The 15,110-nt window shown below is 41.5% G+C and overlaps 1 long non-coding RNA gene across 4 annotated transcripts in view; it reads left to right on the top strand.

The window, feature by feature from the left end:
- LOC149458393 (uncharacterized) overlaps nucleotides 1-15,110 on the top strand; it is a 401,858-nt gene that overhangs the window by 289,361 nt on the left and 97,387 nt on the right. The gene's annotated exons all lie outside the window — the stretch shown is intronic.

Below are 15,110 nucleotides of genomic sequence, written 5' to 3'. Positions count from 1 at the left end.
TTTTGTACTTGGACCCTCATATATGAAATCATTAAAAGAAAAGCCATCTGTGTTTTTATCTTAATAGAAACCAATCAGTATTCTTTCCTATTCATGTTGTTAGGGCAAGCTGAAAAATGAAGCTTGTTGTCTACTGTTTGGCAGAACATGATTTGTTTATAAATGTTCATATGTAAGCAAGGGTATTATGGGCCAATGGCAAATAGGGAACAGATGTTTAGTGTGGCAAATAAGTGTATTTTTAACATTGGTGAATCAGTGTAAAACTTCTACCATATGATGGGGCCCATCTGTGGTTTTACAGTGATCACCAACTTGTGGTGGTTGTTGTGCCATTCAGACCCTAATTAGAGTTCTCAACCCAGCTGCATATGAATCAAGCACACATTCTTTGATACCCAGGGAGTGTGATTATTGTTGTAAATTTTGTTGCAAACTGTTTTGCATTTTATGTGTCAGTCAGAACCATAGGGATGCTACACAGGTATAGATGCGTATGGTATTTATTTTTAATCAAGCTAATGAAGATTTCATATGCAAAAACATATGAACGTTACCTTTTCCTAAACCATCCCACAGGATCAAAGTTACATTTACCTCTATGAGCTAAGCTGCCTTTGGGATCAGGCATTTTTTTACGCTCATTATCTTCTTGGCACCGGTCCTCTCTCCTCCCCATGAGTTCTCCTGTCTCTTGAGAGTATGAGAGAGGACCACTGGAAGTGTTGTCCTAAGGGGAGGACTATGGCTGTGTGCTGCACCAGTATGGCCAATGGAAACCAAGCAAAAAATTCTGCAGCTGACTTGGCTCTGTAGTGTCTCTGTGGTTTGGACGTTGCATTTTGAAGTGTCCGTTGCTAAAGTAAGCATCATTTTGTTTTTTTGGGGGATTATGTTAACCTGGCCAAGGAGCTTTTCAGTTTTCTGTTCTTGCTCAAGAAGCCTGTGTCCAATTGTTCCTGATGAAGCTGAGTGAGATACGCCCATCGGTGAAACGCGTTGACGTCATACGTCAGATACGTCACTTCCGGTCATGCGCACTGGCGATATGCACGCCGACCTACAAGGAGGCAGCCATTTTCACATGCCATGAGTCATGCAAAAGCTGTACAGGCGCCATGGAGAGGTCGGAACCCGCGAAATGTCGGCTGATGTAAGCGGTAGTTCCCTGGATCAACACGGCAGTACTTATGAAGGATATCTCTTTTTTCTACTACCCATTGCACAGGTGGTGAGTGGACTGTTACAGGACTAATGAAAAAGGCTCCTTGCGACTTATATTATATATACCATAGAGTGAGAGCTCTCAAAGTGACTATTCTTATATCGTTTGTCTTATTATAGGATGGGGACATTATGGTGCTTTATATAGAAACAAGGCATACTACATATATTGCAACAGGCGGAAGACCTACTGGGCCTTATCTTGTTTCAAATATCAAAGTGGTTTGCAGTCCACAAGTTGTGGTGAAGAAACCATTTAAAGCAGGCCTCTGCTATTTGCATCTATCTCTCCATCAAGACAACAACAGGGACTCTTTCATCTATAAGAATCCTTGCAACTATTCACGTATATTTCAGATAAATGGGCCCCAACCACTTGTGCCTTTATAGGGTTGTACTGCATGAATCCATTATTATATCATTGGGGTTGTTTCCCCCTTTTCATTCAATGTTTTACCCACATTGCCTTATATAGGCTTCTCTCCAGATGGTAAGTGTATCTGTCTTTTTTGCTTGCATGTGATATTATATACCCATGGTATAATTTTTGGTAAAATCTCCTTCAGGGAGTGTAAAATATATGGTAACAATATATGCTTATATATATAGCATGTGATATTACATACCTATGGTATAATTTTTTGAATATACCTCCTATAGGGAGTGTAACCAATGTGCAAGTGCTGCAAATGCTTTAGACTATGGTGGTCATAGCCTTTGCAGCACATATATCTAGACCGGTCTTGGTGTGATTTTAATGATTTTAGGTCTGTGTGTATTGTCTCATACTGGGGTGATGGTAAACCAGGGCGATTGCCCGTGTGTCAATCATTAATGTGTAATAAAGCATAATTTTTGGAAATTTTTCTGAGTATCGCATTCTGTTCATAATGTAGCCGCTTTTCTGTGAATCTCTTTTCACAAATCTCTTTTTGGTCTGCATGTTTTTTGGCTACTGGATGGAAGCCATATATGGGGTGATACAGCAATTTATATTTCAACCTCTAAAATTTATCTTTTACTAGTGTGGAGCAACGCCTTGCTAATGGAGAAATATGAAGGCTCAGCAAGGAAACACAAAGGCCCATATAAGTGAAGTGGTACAATTCCTCTTTCGAAGCTAGTCAGTCAGTAGTTGTTGCCCTTGGCAAAAAGGCAACTATGAATCAAACCATCTCTTATAAAAGCTGGCATTGAGAGATGATGTAAAGGAGTTTCTGTCAATGTTTGAGAGGAGAGTAGCACAAGAAGGGTGTCCTCGAGACAAATGGGAAGGCAATATTTTAAATTTTTGGTCAGGAGACCCACAAAAGGCATATAACAACATTGCTGAGGATTCTCTGGTCTATGACCACCTGAAACTCTAGATTCTAACCCTTCTGGGTGTCAAAATGACTGTAAGAACACAGCAGGTTCACTACTGGAGCTACAGCTCAGATCAGCCACCATAGTCACAAATGCATGATCTAATTTAGCTGGTCAAAAAGTGACTGCAACCCAAGGCTTTGATGGGCCCCTAAATGATGGAGAGGATTGTGATAGATCGCTATTTTAGTCCTCTGCCAGTTGCCCCACAATTATGAGTGTGTTATGGAGACCCAAAAACTGAAGATCAAGTTGTTAAATTGATTGAAAGATACACTTTGTTGGAGTAACTGTTCTCCACTGCCAAACGAAATGAGCTAGCTTTTACCTGCCAGGGAAAATTTTTTTGTTTGGGGAAAAACAGGTCGCAAATTCCTAGAATCATTCTAAGAGAATCTTGTAAATAGTCAGCCCCTGCTACTGTAAAGGAGTAACTGGAATCCTTCCAGCCCCAGAAGGTGACTTCAGTACCTGTAATAAACTCTTTACTTTAAAAGACCTGGAGAGGACACAAGGAGACAATTGTGGTTAGAAGAAAGGGCGTTTATTCTAAGATTGCAGACAGGGTTCTTTGAATTATCAGGGCTCACTACTGTTGTTGATCATGTTATCATTATTGATATCATGTATTAACTATTTCCGTTACTGGTAAAGGTGCACTGAGCCTTTCGTTAAGGTTTATGTTAGGCCTTACTGCATTCCAGAGGCTCATAGGAAGGCTTTCTTGGATGAGGTGAAGAACATCTTGGTGCTGGGAATAACTGAAGAATTGCAGACTCAGTGGTTAAGCCCAGGTTTGTTGGTCCCCAAGCCCAATGGCACTGTGTGCTTCTGAAATGATTACCAGATGCTGGATAAAGTGTCAAAAATTGATATATATGTATCCAGAAGCTATGGGCAATAATAGTAAACTAATAACATAGGAACACTTGCCTAACAGTCTCTGCTTCTAGTCTAGTTAAAGTACAGGAGCAGCTCCCGCATACAGTAGATGGTCAAGTAGTCCAAATCTGTGCTTAATCCCTGGAAACTCCACATTATATATTATTACAGTCCTTCAGTTGGGGTTTCTGACCCAGCTAGCAGGGACAGGAAAAACCTGTCTATAACCAACTAACTCTATGGTAACTAACAAGCAACATCTATTTACAGATACAGACAGTAGAGGGCAGCAAATCCGTACACACTTAAGGCGCTGCCACATCCTATAGGTTTAGGTATATTTTATTATCTACAATAATAAATGTAATAAATATGCAATTCTGATCAAGATTTAATTCATGTTTCCTCATATAAATACTTTTCTTTGAGTCATTTTGATTGTAATTGAAGGATTGAACATTTCTTTGGGAAAGGGGTTGTTCAGCTGATTGGAGAAAAGGTTATGGCTGGAGGTGTGGTTGCAGAATAAATTTTGTAGTCACTGAGCAACCAAGCAAAGATGACTTTTATCTTTGTTGTAACAAACATGCCATTATCTATACAATTTTCATGCATTTTTATGCAATTTTTAATAGGTTTTGCTAATGAATCTAGCTCTATTTTGGTAGATAGTCGCCCTATTCTGCCCTCAATTATGGCAGATTTGTTCACATTTCACAGTTCTGAGGCAAGTTAATGTTGTCGAAGAGATTTTATTATCTGTAAGAAAAAATGCTGCATAAAATTCTCTTTGATTTTGTACATTGTTGTCAATATCCCTCAAATAAGGCTTCAATTCTGTAAATGTGAAACATGCAATATTTTCAATATCACAAACCTTTGTGTTGATGTTAGTAGAACAAAATATGTACCATTCAATGTGGAAATAATTTAAATTTAACCTTTTATCCTGAATAACCATGCCAATTTTCATCTTTGTTTTCAATGTAAATTTGACATTTTCTAACCAGTATTTTTTTCTGAGTCTACGTATAGTAATTTGCCCTGAATCTCCAGACACCTCCCCGAATGTTGATAGTCCACAAATACTGTGGATTTTATAGCATATATTATCCATTTAAGACATTAGTTATATGAGTCTTTATTTGCCTGGTGCTTTTATTATTGTACATTTAAAAATGTTTAACAGCACTTGATAAAATAACACAAACCTTATACAAATAAGATAGTAATTAAATCTGTATTGGACAGTGTTTATTTAAAAAGGTCAATCTACTCAAAAGTCACACTTAAAATATAGCTACAGATTAGTAATCAGAGTCAGACCCTGGTTTCTTATGTTTTGTATACTCTCTTCATGACCACCTAAAGGTTTTGGGGTTCCCATCCACCTTTACATAACACAGCATCTCTTGTTGCATTCCCCATAATAAAAAATAATTAAAATATTAGACAGAGAGGGTGCCCCTCATACTGACCACAGAAGGTGTACAGACCAAGGAACTCAGAGGCCTGATGAACAATGTCCACAGTAGATGTAACAAACCATCAATCATTTTTTTTTTTGTGGGTAGGTAGTAAGGGAAATCCCTCTAACAATAGCACAGACAGTAGTAAAATGTTTTTAAGTTACATAGGGGAATGCTAGAGCCTCAGCAAGCTTTTTATCATTGTCTCCCTGTTGCAAATTTTCCCTCACTTCTTGTGTGGTAAAACATTGTCCCCCACACTGAATGGGGTTCTCTCTATTGAATCCTGAGATAGACGTAAAGCCTGAGAGGGTTTCTAACCTCTTCCCATTCTATCCACAACTTAACATTAAAGGTTTTAGATATAGATACACTTTCAAACCTCTAGCATTCGTAGGACTGATCCTTTAACAATTTTCTATATACAGTATGGTGACTATTCATCCTTTTATTAGTGATATGCATGACAAATTCAGGAACTGGGTGAGTCTGACCAAATTAAGAAAAGTGGCCTACAGCTCACCAATGCACCTGTTTAAAATCAGCCATTGCAGGCCTCCTATTTAAATGTATTCCTTCTCACACACATTACACAAAACTGTTTTCAGCAGGAGGGTAATCTCATTCCCACAGGTCATAATCAAACCATTATGCCTTTAGCACTATGATAGAATCATTCTGGATGCCCCATTTCCTTGCACATCATTCTTGTACATCATGAAGGCTACTTACACCCCCTGTTATGAGTGTTAGGGCATGTGCAAATTGCTCTGATTCCCAGGAAAGTACATCCCTGGATGTTTAATCTCTAGAAATATACATTGTTTAAGCAAACAAGTAATTCTACTATTTTATCCATAGTTCTCTGTTAGACTTATGCAGGCCATACATGGGTCGAATTACGAACGAAATCAGAAATTTTGTGCATTTTGTAATCCGATGGTGCCACCATTGATTTCGAAATTCAACCAACCAAGCTTTCAATTTCTCCTCATGTTGCTACAGAAAAGAATTTTTGTGGCCAAGAATTTTCTTTTCTTTCCAGGTCACAGCTTTATATTACTTTCACGATTCTCCCATCATTGATTAAAAATTTGTTAGTTTTTCAAAAAATTTCAAACATGCCCGATCACTCAAATTCGATGATCACACGAAAATCGTCCGTTTCCGTGACCCCACTAATGGTGCGAAATTCAAACGAAAATTCTAAGAAAGGATTTTCGGAAGAAAATTCTTTCGAAATTCGATCCACGTATGGGCGGCTTTAGTCTGTACCATATATAAATATTGTGTTGTCTGAATAGAAATATTTAAAACTGCAAAAAAACGAACTTTTTACATTGTATTACAGCAAACCCATTAAGATACAAATAGCACTGTCATTGTTGCTCTCTTCTAAGCTACCTATTTTTTGGCCATCATGGCCTTTCTTTGTCCTTACTACTTAAAAACTAGGATGCAGCCAGCGAAGTCAAGGGCACAGCCTGCATTTTTATTCTGGGTCAGAGAACTTACTGATAATTAAAGCTACTTTACCAACAAGGGGATTATTAAAGTTTAGGTCCTTTGCAGGTAAATTGTTCTGTTGTAATATGAAGAATGTTGATATCTCCTGTTGTGATTAAAGGTGTCAAACAACAAAATACAGTGGTCCTCAGATTTATCAAATTGCTGCCTCTAGGGTTGACATCCTTAGTCCCATTTAGACATGGTCTGCATGTGTATAAACCCCCCTTTTTACCACCACCATCAAGTATATTGTGTCTCTTAGTTCAAAACCACTAAAGTATTTACAGTATTAATGCTTATTTCTGCTATCACATACCTGGTAGCAGAGCCTGATATGATGAGGAAGGTCTCTCTTACACCTCTGACTCAGGGCTCCTGGTAGTATAGACAGGAGGCGCAGGAGTACAGAGTGGCATGAATACATGTAATTTTGCTTGCAACAGAGCAGGTGTCCACACTGGGCAGGTGAAGTCATCAGAAGGCTCCTTTAAGCAGGCAGGTGGCTGGTACGCAGCAGACTGAGGCGGGCTGGTTATGGAGACAGCGGGCAGCTGAGACGGTGGCTGGTAGCAGACTGTAGGTCAGCTGGAAGAGCAAGATGGTAGGCAGGTACTGGTGAAGACAGGCAGAGTAGTAGAGTCAGGCAGGCCGGATCATACACAGACAGGATGGATCAGGTACAGGGCACAGGCAGGAGTGTGGTTAGGAAACAAGCCGAGTCTGGAACCAATCAAAGAAGCAGAAACAAATGGAACAGACAGAAGCAGAGATCAGGGGACAAGCCGTGGTCAATGCAGGTGGAGTTTAAAGAGTAGTGAAGACAAGCTGGGCCAGCAATTGAAATCAGGATACAGAATCACAGGATTGCAGGATACATAGGAGGCTGAAGACAAAGCAGCACTGATTCTGAATACTGGCCCAATTTAAATATCCTGTTTGGTGACAACATCTGTTACAAGTGCACATGAGCCCTAGATATGCGCATGCATTAATATGTGCCCACTTACTGTGAGCTCAAGAAGGAACATATATTAGCCTATGCACAGAAGTCTGTCCAGAGGAGTCATCTTGTCTGTTGGCATGCCCTTCCTTATATTAGCTGTGTAAAAAAAAACTAAATGGTAAGATATTTCTTATCTGGGTTCCCAGGTTCCTGACCAAAGACAGCAACAGTCTTTCACAGATGTTTGAACAATATACTTACTACTGCCAGTACATTATTTTGCAATTTGATAGGGTCTGATAACTGTGTATGTTGCAGGTTGGTGCACTGTACTGCTCAGCCTCATGCTTTGATGATAGAGTGTTGTGGTTTTGTGTCATTGCTTTTAGGTAATGACAAGAAAACAACTGCCACTTCTGAACATTGCACTGTTAAAACAGACTGTGACATTAGTTTTAGTCAAATAACAATTATTTTAGAAGCATTTTAGAACTGTCATGTATTTTGTATCACTGTGGATAAGTTGAGTGCTAAACCACAACTCTCAAACTTTATTGAACTATAATGCATCTTTTATTGGTGAGAATAAATTGGTCTAGATATGAAACACACAGCACCACATATATTCTGTTTCCATTACGATCTATGGAGTCATATTTTAGAACTATAAGGTGCCTTTCACTAGTGTGATTTATTTGGTCTAGGTGTGAAACACACATTGCCCACAAACATTTTCTTCCTATCTTCAGCTGTGGTGTCACCATTATGTGATCTACAGTTTTACCGGTATTTTCCCAGGAGCCCAACACAAAAATTTTGGTGGACAAATATTTGTTTCTGCTACACTACCCTCTTGTGATTTCAAAGTCCTCCCTTGAGCACATTCACTACCAGCTCCATAAAAAAATAATTATGTTTCTGTTCAGTCAATAGTCAAATGATCGATTTCAATCAATTGGTTGGTCTCCACATTCCAGGTGAGATCAGGTTCCACATTCCACAATCACATTTTAGGTGCTGGCTCGCTTGTCTCCACAGAAACCATCAATTATACCAGTTCACTGAATGGGCCAGCTAAATGGCAAGATTTTCCCAGTTTAGCTGGCCACTCAAACCTTCATCTGCTTCAGCTGGGAGTCATTAATAAATGATAGCTTCTTGCAGTCCCCAGAGGAGAACCATTACGATTACAATCTGAAGTTCTTCGTTTTGTGTGGGGGTACATTAATCACATTGCCCAGCTACTGTATGTGGATCCACTGTCAATCATGATAAGCAAAACCCGCTGACCTCCCATCACACTCCTGCTACAAATGACAGTTTCCTGACTGGTTACTGAATGTCAACAAACCAAGGCTGCTCCTGTAGCACTTACCCCTGAAGATGATGCTGGGAATGTACCCAGGTCTCCCACACTAGTACAGAAGCTGCCAGTCAGACAAGCTCAGTCCCACACACACACCGACAATTCAGGCTCAGTTCAGGGGATGCCTTTTTAGTTATTTATTGCTGAAGAACTTCAACAGAAGAGAGAATTAGGGTCACAGGATACTCAAAACCAAACAGTAGCAAAAATAGGATGAGAAACTTTTCTCTAATCTGCAAATAACAGCTTTTCTGGAGGTAGAAGGGGATGGCCAGTATATCTAGGACCCTACAGAAACAGTCCACATATAGCGACCTCTGACACTTAGTTCCCGGCTGGCACTTGCACAACTAATAGTCCCCAGCTGGTCTTTATTCACAGTCTCCCAGGAGATGCCACCCAGCATCCACAGGTATATCCTCAGTGAAGGAGATAACGAGATCCTTCTCCAGAACACAACTTCAGTGTATGCAGTGCCCTCCATCGAACATCCTTTGGCAAACTTCTTCTAACCCTCAGCACAACAGCTGCTGAAGCCCAGACTGCAATTTCTTGTCTGAGCCAAGCTGCCTCCTGGGACATCAGCCCCAAAAGACCTGGAGCCCTCCCTGGAAGTTAAAGAATATTCTGGCTAGGCATCCTAAACATTGATCACCTCCTCAGCCACCTTCTGGACACTTCTTTCCAGGGATTGGCTAGGGCATGATAAATATTCATACTGATCATTTAAATCTCCCTGCCCTATACTCTGGAAACATCTTTCAGAAGCAGGTGAGATAAATCAAACTCTCAGCTCAGGAAACCCTGAACAGACCAAAACAATCAGTCAATGCTCTACTTACTACTGTGGAACCAAAAACTAAATTTACCATAGCAGCCTTAACAGAGTAGGGGGCTACGCTCAAGACTATAGGTGGTTAGTGAAGTCACCTTGGATCATCCAGCTGCTTCCTCTACAAACAAAAGCAGGCCATCGATGGGAACTTTCATTTACAGTAGTGTCAATATACTGTATACTAGGGCTTTTCTTCAGCCGGAACATAGTGAAATCACCACCTTTGGCAGCCCTGTATTCTCCAGCCTGTCACTAACTCACAAGGTGGTAGAGGAAATTTTTGCACTGACTGCTTCCTCTACCAGCTTCTGTGTGATATCGCCAAGCACTCTCGCATGTGCAGGGCAGGGTATATGCCAGTGGTTGCCCAAGGTACCGAAGCCATATGTACCCGTATTATTTTTTTTAATTACTCTGGTGCTTTGGGGGATGGTTTCTGACCCCCCCCCCATCAGTCAGCATAGTGTAGCAATGAGCTGAATGATATGTTTTGGAACTCCCTCTCGGCTCTGTGCTACATGGGTCTGATAGGTACAGACTACACTGCCCTGCACTGGTAAAAAAGAGAAGAGAACATCTGTGTACAGCAAACGGCAGTGCTGGGCCAGCTGCTTCACTGTGAAGATGTGAGAGTGCAGTGGAAGGAGGGGGGGCGATAGCTGAGAAGCACCTGTTGGGAAGCTGGGGGTGTAGCTCAGAGGTCTCAGCTGGGGGGTGGGAGGATAGGTGAAGAGGTGAAGCTGTAAAGGGAAAGAGGGGAAGCTGTATAGAGAGATAGCTATAGGAAGTTAGGGGTGCTGTGCAGAGGTGAAAGCTGTGTGTGTGTATGTGTGTGTGGGGGGTGGTTGTACAGAGGTGAGAAATTGGGGGGGGGATTTCCTGCAGAGGTGAGAGCTGTGTGGGAGGTTGTACATAGGTGAGGAATGGGGGGGGGGGATTTTATGCAGTGATGAGAGCAGTGGGGTGGGGGGGTGGGGTGAGGTTGTACAGAGGTGAGAGATAGGGGGTGGAGTCTGCAGAGGTGAGAGCTGTGGAAGGAAGGGGAGGTGCAGAGAGGCAGCTAAGGGGAGGTTGGGGTTGTGCGCAGGTGAGAGCTGAGGGGGTAGGGGGAGGTTGTATTGAGGTGGCAGCAGGTGTAGTGGGGAAAGATCGGAGATTAAAGAGGTGAGAGATGTGGATTAGAGTGAGCTGTATATGGGGGTGCAGGAGTAAAATGTGGAAGTGGGCCAGAGATAAACTGTAGTTGGGAGTGAAGTTATGGATGGAGGATGCAGAGGTGAGTTGTTGACAGGAGTTGTGCTAAAGTGAACTGTGGACAAGGGTACAGAGTTGAGTAGCTGAGAGTTTGGCAGGGGTATAGAGGTTAGCTGTGGACAGGGGGAACAGAAGAAAGCAAAGAGGTATGTGCTTACTTTTTTTCTGTGCCCTGTGTGATACGCACACCCCAGCACTGCACAGTATGCACTCCTGAGTGCGGTACTCTGCATGTTACGCAGAGGGTGCACACTGTAAGCTTTTTTTTGTTCAACCCAGCTGGCTGAACAAAAAAAACCTGGTGAATCGCCATACCAACATAAGCAATGTAGTGATTTCCCCCTTTGTGTTTTGACTGGGGGAGTGCCAGAACTCACTGATAAGCACTTGCAGCCTTTGGCTGCATGCACTGATCCGATGCTGGTCTTCCAGCATGCCCATTTACCAGAAGCCCGTTAAGAGACCAGCTTCTGTCAGACAGGCAGCTTTATGCAGGGGCCAAAAGTTAGCCGGTTTGTGACGTTTTTCAGCTGATGTGTACTCAACTTTAACCTTGCACCTTGTGCAATGCACAGATTACTTGGCACTGCTTTACTTCCCTGAGGAACAGTGTTGTCGGGGGGCAGGGAGTTGGCTAGGAAGGGTATTTTCCTCCACCTCCAGCACCTCCAAATCAGTGAGCCAATCACACAAGCAAGAAATGATGTTGCTTGGAGACGTTCTGTACACATTTTGTGTACAGTACACCTCCAGGTAGCCATATTGCATTGCATTTTACAGAAAAATTACAGCATTGCATATTGAAAATCAAAGGCAATATTTAATAACACTCAATTACAATAAGTACTGTATACTTGTGTCGCAATTGAATATGCTATGGTATTATTTTTTGTTTTTGCTATTTCCACGAAAGTGGAGCTACCCTTTAAAACAAATTATACTCTCCTGTTGATGGGCCTTAAAATGTAATGATGCCCATACAAAGGGTAAATAGTTTTAAATCTGATTGGCCAAAAATTTGTACTTATCCCACATATGGAACAATGAAACAAGATCACATCCCGCTCCAATCTGCTAATTGGCAAGATAGAAGTAGCAGCACACTTGTGAGGTCATCACTCTGCTCTAGTTCCCTGTGTTTTCAAGAGGAGAGAAATACAGCACTGGGCAATGCAACAGAGTCCTGAATAGCTCCTAGTGCTGGCCTTCCCTCTTCTGATGTGTCTGTTGCTGTGCAAGTGGTTACAGAAGCTGATTTTAAATATAAGACAAATTCAGGATATTTTGGTAGTTATAGGAAAAATACATTTAATTATTTTTAATGAATATATAACCAGATAAAACTGTGTTTTTATCTGCCTGGAACTTATTATTAGAAATACTTTCACTATACCTCATTAAGTGTCCTTAAATGATATGTAAAATTAAAGAAAAAAAAAATCAAAAACTTTATATCCCTAATTAGATGATTGCTGCCTATAATTTTTCATTTTCATGAAAGGATCTTTGTTTTTAACTTTTCTCTGTTGTTAACTCAGGTTCCTTTGGTATAAAAGTAAGCAAACTTTGTTCTTTGTAGTATCACACTTGTTATGGGAACTGGAGCAAATGACATCACTAACCGAGAAAAGACAAAAATAGATCATGTGTCATCTAAAATATTGCCAAGAACAGCATGAAGTGAAGATCCAGCAAACATAAAATTATTAAATTACCTTGTCACATTGGTCTATTACTCACCCATGAAAGAGTTTAAGGCATTTATGTTGGAAAATATTGATCTCAATTGATATAAATCTTAAATATATTTAACCATAAAATTAAATTAGCATTATATTAAGGCACTGAAATATCAAACATGTTTCACCACATATTTGTGTATTTGCCTGATAATAATAATAGCATTTTTCAAATTACGTGAGTGCTGTGAAATGATACACAATATTTATAGATCAGTGTTTCAAAATAGCTGCCGGCAGGTTGAGCTTATTATAATAAACTGCACTGCTGTTGCTTGATTGTGAAAAATGTGTGTTGCTGAAGAGAAATCACTGAGTCATATTTGGATTCTTCCTGTAGTATTCAAATATATATGGATAGTCTAACATGGTACCAATTATAGAACATTGTTCATGGTTCATTAGTACTTATGAGCTAAATGATCGGTATGCATAGATATGAGGTAATGCCAAGTCCAGATGAAAATGGATTGAATTCAGAGGAAACTGTGAATTGCTGAGCTGGATGTTTTTGTCCTATCACAGTTTTTTTCATAAGGAAAAGCCAGATCCAGTAGTGTCCAGTTTTCACTTTCCCTTTCAATAGCAAGAAACTTTCATGCTTTCACAATCTGTGTGTGTCTTTATGAAATGATCTTTTAGAACATGGATTCCTTACTTTTTACCATTACACACCCCTACTGGATTGGCCAAAATGTCCCTATTATACCCTCTCCAGATTGTCAAAATCATCATCACCCATCCTTATAGGTACATGTCAGATGTATTACCTACCTCTCCGACGCAATCTCACACCACCCGGCCTTCTGGCCGCCCGCAATTTAGCCTTTGCAACATGATAGTGACTCATATCCGGGCTGAACATATGTTGCTGGGCAAAAGGTGTACCTGGACAAGAAAGCCTTCTCCACATTAACTGCCCGCTGGTTCTCAACCCATCTGACCTTTCTGAACTGTTTCTGGTTGTCACGTACCTGGTGTGAGAGGCCAATGGAGAGAGGGCTTCCCTTGCGGCTAAGTTCCAGACTCCCCTGAGAGTGGGACAGCAGGAGTCAGGCCCAAAGTGGCACAGGTCACCTGTAGGAGTGCTTGTTGGTGGTCCACCCAGGAGCACAGCTGATGCACTGAGATGAGGTCTGCAGACAGGTGGCGCCTGTGCGAGGTATGCAAGCTCTTCCGGGGAGCAGAGGATTACTGGATAGCCGGTTAAAAGCCAAGATCAGGTACCAAGTGGAAATCAGAGCAGACATAGTCAGATGGGATAGCCGAGGTCATACACAGAGGAGCAAAGAGGAAATATCCGTTAGCCAAGCCGAGGCCAGATCAGGGGTTAAGCAGAGAAGACAGGTCCAAGAGCAAGCCAAGTCGGTATCAGGAAATCACAGATCACAATAGCACAGGAAACAGGAACAAGGTACTGGGAAGCCAGAGATCAACCAGCACCTGAGAGTAGGGCAGGGCTTCCTTATAAAGGCCTTTTGGAGCCAAATTTGAGCCAATGTGAACTTCTGCGGCCATGCAAGGTACTGGCAGGGGTGCCAGGTCTCCTAACACCTCTGCCGAGGACAGAGCCCTGATACTGGTTTTCCTATTGTCTGCAACTTGCCTTAACCTCTGCCTGTCCCTGGATTACACTACTAATCCTGAATAGCCCTGACCTTCACCTGCCTCTGGATTTTGCTACTGGCTACTCACCTGCTGATTAGTCCATACTTGACTCTTCCAAAATCGACAGGAACTCCTTTATTTAAACCTTCTCACTATAACATTGTGTTCTAAGTCCTGGGGGTCACCAACTACCAGTAAGCCTGCACAGCCCCAGAGCTGCTAAAATGTAGTTCTATTTGGAGTTTATCCAAAGGGCCCTTTTCAGGGATGAATTCCCAGGTTAGGTGGTACAGATCATGTGAGGGCTAGCTGTAGTCACCTTGTCTACCCCGACATTCTTTTGCAGGTCCTGTACATAAGGCCTTGGGGACCTTGAAGAGTCCTCTTATGTGAGTAGAAGCTGAAACCTGGGAATAGCTATCATCTAGGAGTATGGCTGGCTGGGCAGAGCTATTGAAAGGACATCTGAAATAGACTGGTATACTAATGGAAGCTTCTTGTTCCTCTGACCCTCAGCTGTGAATCCTGTGACTCTGGGATGGAAGCCTAGGGCTGTAGACTTGGGGAAGTGGTCCTAACTCTGTGGTGTTTCCAAAGAAACCAGTTTAGGAGAGGAAAGATGATCTGATAAAAAGATGTATAGTTGTCCTCTGCACTGAAATGACTGCTACAGAAAGTTTAACCTCACACATGGCTTTCTGTGCCAAAGATTCTGATAGAATGTCAGATGTGGAATGTCACAGGGAAGGAATGTAAAGATGTGAAGTTGCAGTAAAGTGCTGAAAGAGATGTTCTTTTATTCTAGCTATTAGGGCCTCTGACTGGGGATATTATGAGTGGGTCTCTGGACAGGAGGCATGTGTCTGATATGGTGGCTACAAAGGCAGGAGAGTAGGTGTTCTATCCAAGAAGAAGC

This window comes from Staurois parvus, unplaced genomic scaffold, assembly GCF_062004578.1.
Source record: "Staurois parvus isolate SC_StPar_1 unplaced genomic scaffold, SC_StPar_1.0 ptg000287l, whole genome shotgun sequence".
Classification (NCBI taxonomy): Eukaryota; Metazoa; Chordata; class Amphibia; order Anura; family Ranidae; genus Staurois; species Staurois parvus.
The sequence above is the reverse complement of the archived record's forward strand: the minus strand, read 5'-3'. Positions and strand labels throughout refer to the sequence as shown.